This window comes from Chaetodon trifascialis, chromosome 22, assembly GCF_039877785.1.
Source record: "Chaetodon trifascialis isolate fChaTrf1 chromosome 22, fChaTrf1.hap1, whole genome shotgun sequence".
NCBI lineage: Eukaryota > Metazoa > Chordata > Actinopteri > Chaetodontiformes > Chaetodontidae > Chaetodon > Chaetodon trifascialis.
The window spans coordinates 20,818,957-20,830,145 of record NC_092077.1 but is presented as its reverse complement, the minus strand read 5'-3'; positions in this window follow the sequence as shown (position 1 = coordinate 20,830,145).

Sequence of the window (11,189 nt, the reverse complement as noted above, 5' to 3'; positions counted from 1 at the left end):
GTTGTCCGAGTCCGCGGCTTGATTTCACTTTGCCTGGGGAAAAGTTGCGCTTCGGCTGTCAATGGTAATTCTGAAGTTCCCGGATGGAGCAGAGCGAGCAGAGCCCCCCCACAGACCGCGCATGCGCAGTGAGCCGAGGGAGCCACAACTGCTTGAACACAGTGAAGAGTATTTAAGATAAAAAGTCCTGTTTTTCAGTCCGTAGTTAAACTACACGAAGATGGCGGAATAATAGAAAAGACAGCATCCATCAAAAATAGACTTTCTCTTTATTCTTCATGTTTTTATGTTAGAAGGAGCTAAAACGATTCTAACCACCATTAAAACGGATATAATAACCATCCAGTCATGGTTACAATAATCATACGAGACGAAATTAAAAATGCATTTTCATCACAAAACTGCATTAATTTTACACATGTTGAAAACTGACACGTACAATATTTTAGACTGAATATCTCCAAAGTCACAAAATGCTTTATTCAAATACTGGATTTAAGTGCAGTTTTGATGCGTTCAGAGAAATCCAGCCTGACATATTTTGTACTTCTGGAAACTTTGGGATCTCATGTAGATTTTAAAATAAATTTGTGTGAGACTGAATGATGTTTAACTGCATAACATGAGCTCGTAATGAATGGGCTGCTGCTCCTTAATGTACATTATTAGAACGTGTTCTGATGTCTTTCTGTCTCATGCTGCTAAATATTACTGATTTTCATAATAACACAAAAAGGCCGTCGAGAGTACTGAGTGAGGTTACCAACGTACTGACGTCAGAGGAAACTGATGCACGTCTCAGCTCTGAACTTAAGGTGGAGGCTCTGCCTAAACACAGAAAACTAAAACACAAATAAAAAAGCTTTGAGCGTTGTGTGTAAAGCAGCTCTCCAGAGGTCAGAAACACCTCATGTGTCGACGTTATGGCTGAATTTTATTTAAAATCAATAAGCTGGCAGCTTAAAGGAGCTTGTTCTTCCCAGTTAACGAGATATAAATCTCCACGTTTTATATTTTCCTGTATCAGGTTACATAAATACAGCAGCACACACGTCTGAGGTCACATCAGTCAGCACATCGTCCCCAAATCCCATCTTCCCTCCCCAGTGACTGACGTGTGGGTGACAATCTGCGTCTAGTTGTTAAAAAAGGCCCAATTAAGTGAAAAACATTTTCCTGAACGACGTCTTCACTGCGGCCGCTGACGGCTGAACGTCGTACGAGCTGAACTCGTCCTCCGTCCTGTATTCATCACATGCTGTCAGCGACTTTATTTGGCTCTCGAGGGAAATCTGGATTTCTGCTTTTCTCAAAGTAATCTTTGACCGTCCAGAGAAAACGCTGGATCTCAAATCCTGCTGTTTAGCCCCAGAAGAGACCAGTGTCTCTCCTTATACTGGCACCAGTACTTTCATGGGCAGTAGTATTATTACCGTCTGTAGTATTTTACCGTCTGTACATAATGTACATGAAGAAAGCTGATTTTCTGTTCTACACCCTGCATACTTTCATCTTGACCTTTCTGTGCCGCTGTGTTTGCTCTTTGTGTGTGTTTGACTTCATTCCCCTCTGTGGGATCAATAAAGTCTTATCTTATCTTATCTTATCTTATCTTATCTTATCTTATCTTATCTTATCTTATCTTATCTTATAATGTCAGTTCAAGCACAGACTTTGAAATTATATTGTGAACCTCATTTTCAAAGCGCAGTCTTTTGGACTTTTATCCGAGGCCCAATTTCAACTTTCCAAAGGTTAAATTGTGATAATCAATATGATCAATCATTTTTCTGTCCATTAAAATGTTGGTTTATCCTATTAAACTGAAGACGATCTGAAAAAATTTGGCTGCTGAAACAAAGGATCGTTTTCACTTTGGATTCACTTTATCACTCGTTGACTTTAATCATAAAATGTATAAAATACGCTAAATGTTTTTTCCTTCTGATATGACTGTGTTTGTGATGATGATGATGATGATGATGATGATGATGATGATGATGATGAGCTGCAGTTTTTCCATCTATTCATGTGCATTAAGGTGCCAAACTTCTAATGTAAGTTCAGACTCTTCTTTCAGAGGTGATTCAGCTGTAAACATGGTGAAAAGGCTGCGGCCACACGTCGAACACTCTTCATCTGTTCTGGACTCCAGCTTTAACAAGAAGAGCCAACATGGCAGCAGCAGCAGCAGCTAAGGGAGAGCGAGGGGAGAGAGGGGAGATCACAGGGACAGGGACGTGTCGATACGGATGAAGCCTCCAACCAAATCTGCCCAGTTGCAGTTTTTGTCTCTTCAAACACAAAGAGGCCAAATGTGGCAGTTTGTTCTCAGAAATCCAGCCTCTCTTCCCCCATTTCTGTCAGCCTAACCCCCCGCCGCCGCCTCCTCCTCCTCCTCCCGTCCTGTGGACACAAGCCGAGCCGCTATTGGTCCAAACTGGTGGTTCAGTGCGCGAGGGACGAGATGGGGCGTCAAGCGCGAGCCAATCAGGAGTTGCGAGCGCGGAGGGACAGGACGGGGAACCAATTGGCGGATGGGAGGGGGGTGTACGCGTGAGTATGTGATGTGAGAGTTGATGAAGAGCAGAGATGGCAGTTAGTGTTTGACTTTATTGTTAACTCGGCAGCGAATGACTGCAGCTCAGCTGTCAGAGCGGAGGGCGTGAAAATGAACGTAAGCAGAGGTTGAATGTCTGTTTCTGGCTGTTTTATCGCGCCGAGCACGCGGCCTGTTGGCGGCCTCGGCACGGAGCAGCACCACGGACAGAGGCAGCAGCTCGAGGCACTCACACGGACATGAGCCGTTCGTTCATGTCGGTGCTCCTCCAGCCTGGAGCTCCGCTGCTCTACGTTCATTAAAACAACACTGCGACCCGAGGAGCCCCCCCCCCCCCCCCCCCCCCCAAACACAGGCCTGCAGTCCACACAAGGCAGCAGTAAAGTTGTAGTTTGTAGTCAGCTCGCAGCGCTGACAGAAAGTAGTCCCTCCGCCTCCGCCCCCCCGCCCGCTCCGACCCTCCCCCACCGGCCAGCGCTGCTGCTTCATCAGCTGCTACTTTTCATTTCACGGCTCAGCGGTGAAACTCTTCGAGTCTTCTCTGTGGTGGCTTCCAAGCCAAGCTGCTCCGCCCGCTCCGCCTGCTCCGCCCGCTCGCTGTGAGTGGACGCAGACTTCAGGTCTGCTGCAGCTGCTGCTGTCCTTCATGTCCTCTTTCTTCTCTGGCTGAATGTCTCCACAATCAGAGACAGGCTGAGGTCAGTCCAGGTCCCCCTGATGTCCCCCACCGCCTGTGTGCTCCCAGTTCATTCTGGAAACATGTTTTAATACCAGGTGTGTTACCTGTTTCCCACACTGACACCTGAGCAGCTAAACCATCTGCACTTTGTTTGTTATTTACTTCATGTTTTTGCACTATTTAACTTATTGTTCAGTTCTTTGTTTGCTTTCCTTTTGTCTTTTGTTTGTCCTTTTTCTGTCCATGGAGCGCAGCAAGCTGATCCTGATCCTGGTCCTGGTCCTGGTCCTGGTCCTGGTCCTGATTCTGATTCTGATTCTGATTCTGATTCTGATCCTGATTCTGATCCTGATCCTGATTCTGATTCTGATTCTGATCCTGATCCTGATCCTGATCCTGATCCTGATTCTGATTCTGATCCTGGTCCAGGAATAACAGTCATTATATCATTGTTTACGTTTGGATAATATGCTTTTTATTTACCAAAGATACAGTTTGTTTGTTTGTTTGTTTGTTTGTTTGTGTCAATGTTAGTCTTCTGATACTAAAGCTGTTTTTGTTTACACCCCCCCCATAGGTCTGTGGACACCTGGACATACCTGTCATGTATGTAATATGATGTGTTTTCTGTGCGACGCGTTTATCGTTGTTGTTGTTGTTGTTGTTGTTGGTTAATGCGCTGCTGTAACAGCCTCCACTCTTCTGTTTCAGTCTTTCCTCGTGTCCACTTCTGTTTGTTGATGGTGTCCTTCACGTCAACACTGAGGACAAAAGGACAGTTATTTATTATTAAATGATACAACTTCTGATACTTAAAATGTGCTTACAGCACTGAGGGTAAAAGTACTCTTTACACATGAGGATCATCTTCAGAATCATTTACACGTCATATTACTGGATCTGGATTCTATTGATGATGCATTAACATGTTCATCGAACGTCACCGAGGCATCGATAAAGACTGAGTTCACTTTTCAATTAGCTTCAGTGGACGTGCAGTCGGAGGGACACAGGAACTCCAACAGATTTCAAGTCAGCTGGACGTTAGTCTTATCTTATAGTCTACCTCGGGCCAGGCCTGGACCGCCATCTGTCCATCCTGGCAAAACCCGGCGAGGCCTGGCCGGTCCTGGACCAGCCGGGTCGTCGCTCACAGGAAATGTTTAATGAGGAATATTTGGAAAACAGATAACGTGCGGCAGGCTGCTCGACCGGCTGCAGACACTGAGTGACAGGACTTTTATTTTGGTGGTTTGAGGGGGCGGCGCCAGTCTGCCACAAGCTGCCTGAAACAGAAGTCTCAGAATCACTGACGGCCCTGAATGCAGCACAGACAAATAGAGTAACAGGCCAGTTCTGTTTAATCAGTGCTGGAGGAAGGACTCAGATCTGTTACTGCAGTAAAAGTACTAATACCACACTGAAAATACTCCACTGAAAGCAGAGTTCCACTCCACCCGAGCGTTCGATCACTGCGACTTCCTGTCGCGGTGTCTCCTCCTGTCCGCTGACGTCACGTTTGTCTGGAGAGATGATGATCTGAGCTGCTGCTGAAACAAACACGCCTCCTCATCTCTGCTTCATCACACGTTCATGCAACAGCTCTGAGGTGAACACATGAATACTGATGACCGTCAGCTCTGTGAGGTGACACTACGTCAAGACAGAGGTGGAGGGAGTACTCACATACTTCATTTAAGTACAAGTACCAGTGCAACGGGTAAAAATACTCCATTACAAGTTACAAGTACTTCATTCAAAATGATATGAGTAAACTTATGAATGAGTAAAAGTACAGCAGTATTCTCAGCTTCGTCTAGTTAAAGTACCAGCAGTAAAAGTACAGCAGTATTGTCAGCTTCATGCAGTAACAGTACTGCAGTATTGTCAGCTTCATGCAGTAACAGTACTGCAGTATCTGCTGCTACAGAGCTATTTTTCGCACCGCTGATGACTTAATTTACTGATTAATAATTTATTGTTTCCTCGTTCTACGTGTCCAGAATCTTCAGAGTAACTATAGTAACTATAGTTACCATAGTAACTGCAGGTACTTAATGCTGTAGTGCAGTGGAGGATGAAGTATCTGAGTACTGAGTAACTGTACCATCAGCTGCTGCTCAGACAAACAGAAACTCTGACCCTGTTGGCTTCATGGTTCTTGATGAACGAATGTGGCCTCCAGCTCTTCAGTCTTCTTTGGGTCAGGGGCTCTCTGAAGTGTGTTTCTTGCTCCTCTTCATTGATGAATGAGTTTCCTGACAGAGTTCTTCCAGTTTGTGTTGAAGTCACATCGTCCTCTCAGTGAGCGAGATGAGCCCGAGGGTTCGAGATCAGAAGCGCTCCATTATTCGTCCTGAATATCTTCACTGCAGTGGAATTAAAAGCAGGTAGGAAAGCACACAGGCTGAAAGACAAATGGAAAGGAGAGCCAGCGTGCTCATCTTCAAACCCAGCCATTAACCTGCTCACGGTGTCAGCACACCTTCACGTAGGATCTGCCTCACGCTGGCCGTCGCTGCGTCCTGTCGCATTGAGCTGAACGTGTGCGGGACGACATGGCTGACGCTCACATGTGGCCTAACATCAGCAGAGATGCTCCATCACTGAAGTGCAGCTCTGACGGTTTTATTTGGGCCTCCAAATGGACGGCTGGCAAACAGCACGGAGCCTGCAGACGGAGCGCGAGCCAAGAACAGATCCTTCAGCGCTGATGAAGAGGTACGCTGACATCTGTAAGGACGGCGTCTCCGGGCTGATGAGGGGGACCTAAGAGAGAGCTGGCAGCTGAGATCAGAGCAGAGAAAACACTGCATGCCTGCAGGTACAGAAGCTCAGACCTGCTGGAACCACACACACACACACACACACACACGCACACACGCACGCACGCACACACGCACGCACACACACACGCACACACACACACACACACACACACAAGCACGAGTCACGCTCAGGTGTTCAGGTGTGCACACGGACAGGTGTATGTGCACAGTTTGAACTTCTGATTGTTCCCTTGAGCTCTGGAGTAACGCGTACTTTTACTTTTGGTACTTGCAGTATATGTTGATGCTGATACTGCAGTACCTTTACAGTGTCTCTAACGGTGCCTCACTTGTGTTACTGTGTCCTGTATGTGAACATGGTTCACAGTGGGAAACACCTGAAATCCATGCAGACGCGTCACAGACGTGTTGAGGTTGACTGTGAATAAAGGTTTCAGCTGAAAGACTCGTCCTGTGAACTCGTCCGTCTCAAGTCTCGACGTGTCCATACGTACCACGTGTGGTGCAGAGGAGTCTGACAGGACCAATGAGAACAGAGGACAGAAGCCTGCGAGGACTGCGGCTCGTCCACAGTGTGGACGTGTTGTCCACTGCGCTGCTTCGGTCCAAACACCACCGTCCTCTCCGAGTTGACTGTTGCTCTGCGGAGGCTGTGACCCAGTTCTCTCACTCAGAGCTTCTTTCTCCTCTCTGATAAGAACACAAGTTTTTGCTGTGAGTGGTCTCGGCTCGACGCCGGCTACCAGCCGAGCACATAACCGAGCAATCCTGCAGCGCCGGCCACAAAGAGACAGCTATTGAACGAGTCGCATTTGAACAGAAATGAGGCGGCTGCGCTCTATTCTGCTTCGTGAAAGGGAGAAAAATGTATTGTTCAGCTTGAAATTGTCATGCAGAGATAATGTGCTGACATAATAATGATTCAGTGTGTTTCTGTGTGTCAGAAACATGCAGCGTCGCAGGCAGCCACCGCCGCCGAGGCTGGAAGAAAAACCAACATCAGCAGCATGTGATTAGATTTCTACAAGCTGCAAAGCAATAATTATCAGATCGTGAACGGGCCTGAGGAGCCCCACAAGCTAACATTTAACAATTAGGTTTGAATATCTCTGTATTATTACCAACATGACAGGAAATGTTCTATTCAGCAGCACTTCAGCAACAAACAACAAGCGGAACTGGTTTAAAATGATTATAAATTAATGCCAAGAAGCACCGAAAACCATGAAATGAACACCAGGATTTCCATTAAAGAGAGAAATTAGTGTTCAAGGACAACAAAGTGTTTGACAAACTGCAGTTTTTGAGAATCTGGAGGGTTGTTTCTGCCACATACATGTAGTAAAAATGGCATAAAAACTGGATTTAATCAATAATCAAAGCATATTTCATTCCCTTTATTGACCAACTAGCTTTGGAATGTCAGCTAACAGGGCTAGCAGCCCAAAATAAGCTAACTCATAAACATGTTCCACAACAAGACCCCAGCTACGGTCTCAAAGCTAACATATGCTAGCAAGCTAATATTAAAATCAGTCCACCATCAGCTCAGTATAAAGTTAGCACCACTAGCAAGACTAAGTTCCTTGTCTACCAAAATCAGATAACAGGTTGCTTAGTTAGCATCAGTGTTACAGATGGCTGAAATAAACTAACAGGCCTGAAGCTAATATAAACAACCTCTGCTACTCCAACATCACCCACTGAAACAGGCCATAAAGTTAGCATAGCATCAACAGATCCAAGCTATCAGACATCCAAACCAGCAGAGTATTACCATGGCTAAGCTACTTGCAATTAAACATCAGCTAACAGGCCAGAAACTAGCATTAGCAAGGCCAATGAGCTATGCTAATTAAGGTTACACAGTAAACAGCTAGCAAGGCTAAGCTAAGATCCACATTAGCAGTCTAACCTGTCGACTGTCTTATAAATACACACAGAGACACGCTATCAACGTTTTGAAGGAACAAGGCCATCAACAAGCTAATCAGTGCTGCTCAGCAGCTAGCACTGATGTTACCTATGCTAATTTCATGTTGCTAACAATCAAAGCCTTTTAAAAAACACAAAATGAATGAACTGGTTCCTTTATGTGGTGTGCTAACACAGCTAGTTATCACAACAGCACACGAGGTTGAAGCAAACAGACCAACTCAACATTATGATGGCGCCTCCATCTTTATGAACCTCCACCTTTTGTCTGCAGTCACAGCCCTCACTGGCACCATGTCGGCCATGTTTGTTACTGCCTGCTTAAAGCTGCGCACTCTGAGCTTGCCCAACAAAGCCCCCATACTGCGAGCTCCACGGGGGGCTTTGACCTCTGCTGACCTCTGTTACAGTACCTTACATCGAATTACCTTACGTTACGTTACATTACGTTTATGTTATGATGTTACGATACGTTACGTTACGTTACGTTACGTTACGTTTATGTTATGATGTTACGATACGATACGATACGATACGATACGTAACATTACGTTTACGTTATGATATGTTACGTTACGTTACGTTTATGTTATGATGTTACGATACGATACGATACGATACGATACGATATGATACGATACGATACGATACGATACGATACGATACGTTACGTTACGTTTACGTTATGATACGTTACGTTACGTTTACGTTATGATACGTTACGTTACGTTATGTTACTCTGTCAGATTAGACAGGGTTGTCGTGCTACACACTGTTCGTGGTTTTAAAATGACTCGCTGGCAGCGTTAAACTCCCTCAAGCTGAAACGAAGAAGCTTTTTTCCAGTGGTGACGCAGATCTTTGGCAACAGCCAGTCACTTGTTCTAAGTTTGAGGATTTAATAGGAATGAATTATTAATCAGCATAATTCAATCATCTCAGTCTGATTGTTCTCAAGTCCCTTTAGTGTTTGCCAAGCCACTTCATATTAAAGCAAACAGACAGTTTGTAATCAGGCGGCTTTAAAGAGTCTGACGGCGAATTCATTTATCACATGGATATTTCCCCAGGTGGAGGATCAGCTTCACAGGCTGTTATGAGCTCTGATCCGGAGCAGCGGGGAGGAAGAACTCCCAAAAACATCAGACGGCGTGCTGTTAACGCCGCATCCAGCAGAGAGACATCAAAGCCAGCCTTCATATAGCTGCTGCATCTGAATCTGAATCACACCGCTGACGAACAACTGCAGGCTCCAGCAACACTCACTCACTCACTCATTCATTCATTCATTCATTCATTCATTCATTCATTCATTGGTCTCTCTCCAGGGTCAGGGCTGGAGGGTATCCCAGCATGCACTGAGACAGTGTTCACCTGTTCTCACGTGTTCATGGATGAGTTTTCTTTCACGAACAAACCAAAAAAACAAACCTCACAAACTGACTGAAAACAACATTTTTATGGGAAAATCTGATGCCTGAGACAAAAAAACAAACTTTCATAGCTTAAGAAAAGAAAAGAAAAGAAAAGAAAAGAAAAGAAAAGAAAAGAAAAGAAAAGAAAAGCTGTTGTTGTTCAGATTTATCCACCGTGAAAGAAACAAAAACAGATTTAAGAAAGAAAAAGAGCGAAAGGTAAAAAATGTTTGAGGCGGTAAACAAAAGCTCAAGAACAGAGACAAATCACAAACATGACCTCCGACCCCTGAGGGACTGACACTCCCCCCCCCCCCCCCCCCACACACACGGTAAACCCTGACACACTGTGATTTTGTTACCGTGACTCTAAACCTCCAGCTTCCTCTGAGAGGAGACAAACAATGACGGGAAAGAAACAACCATAGAAGAAGAACACAGACAGGAAAAGAAAGAAAGTAAATCAGGCATCCTGCTGCTTCTCTTAAACTTTCTAAACATATTTTATTTGTCAAGCCTTCATCACTCTAAGTCCTTCTATAAACGTTCACCCTCCTCATCTTCCAGAGAGGAGCAGCGACTCCCAGCAGGAAGGAAATGATGTCAGCAGGTGAAATATTGTTGTTTGGGACTTTTAGAGGCTGAACTGACGGATGACAATTCATGTGAATATGAACACATGAATAAATGCCGAGTGGATGTCCTCTGTCGCTCCCTGTAGTACCGTCCTCAGCCACTAGAAGGCATCGCGCTGTTTCCCTGAGTCCAGAGAGAAGTCCACTTTTGTTTTCCTCAGAAAAGGAAGAGGAGGGGAAGGTGATGAAGATCTTGAAACACCTTTTTGAAACAGAAAGAGCATTTTGGATCATTAAGAGCATCAGCTCTCTTCCTTTAATTTGTCACTGCGCTAATTGCTGTCCACACAGCCAGTCAATTAATTCAACCTCATTAAAGCTTCATTTGCTGAAGACTAATTGACACATAGATCTGTCTGCTGAGCGGCTAATTAGAGACGAGATGGATGAAACATTGCATGCTTGAAATAAAGTGATGGCAGGATGTTAACGATTTCATCAAATCAAATAATTAATCAAAGGCAGGAATGTGAAGGCAGTGCAGGATGAGAGGATGAGGCTCAGGTTCACTCAACAAACACTCAAACGCACCAAAGTCCATTCAGAAAACAAGAGATTTTAGCAAACAGCAGAAACAGCGTCTGAGGAGATGAACACATGAAACTTTCATTCACTCGTGTTTGTTTAATAACTGGATGAGAGGATGAATTGAAAGCTGCATGGACTGATGAATGAATGAGACATGAATGAATGGATGAATACATTAACTAACATGTAAAAGTAAGTGATTGATTTGGTCGATGAGTAGATGAACAAATGAACGTATGAATAAATATGAATGAATAATAAATGAATTGACCAATAAAAAAAACTAATGGCCGAATGAATAAGTGAATAAATAAGGGCTGAGTGAGTGAATGTCATGAGTGAATGAATGTTTGTAATGAATGAGTGAATGTAATGAGCTGATGGCTGAACGTGTAGACGCAGTGAAGCTCTGTGTCTCACTGTGCAGATGTCCTCGTCCCTGGGCTCTGATTGGGTCCCAGAGTCTTTCTGTGTGTCTCTGTGCGTCTCTGCCTGTCTCTGTGTCTTTCTGTCTGTCTCTGCATGTTTCTTTCTGTCTCTGTGTGTCTCTGTGTGTTTCTTTCTGTCTCTGTGTCTCTCTGTCTCTGTGTGTCTCTGTCTGTCCCTGTCTGTCTCTGCGTCTCTGTCTTCGTCTCACCTCGTTTGCAG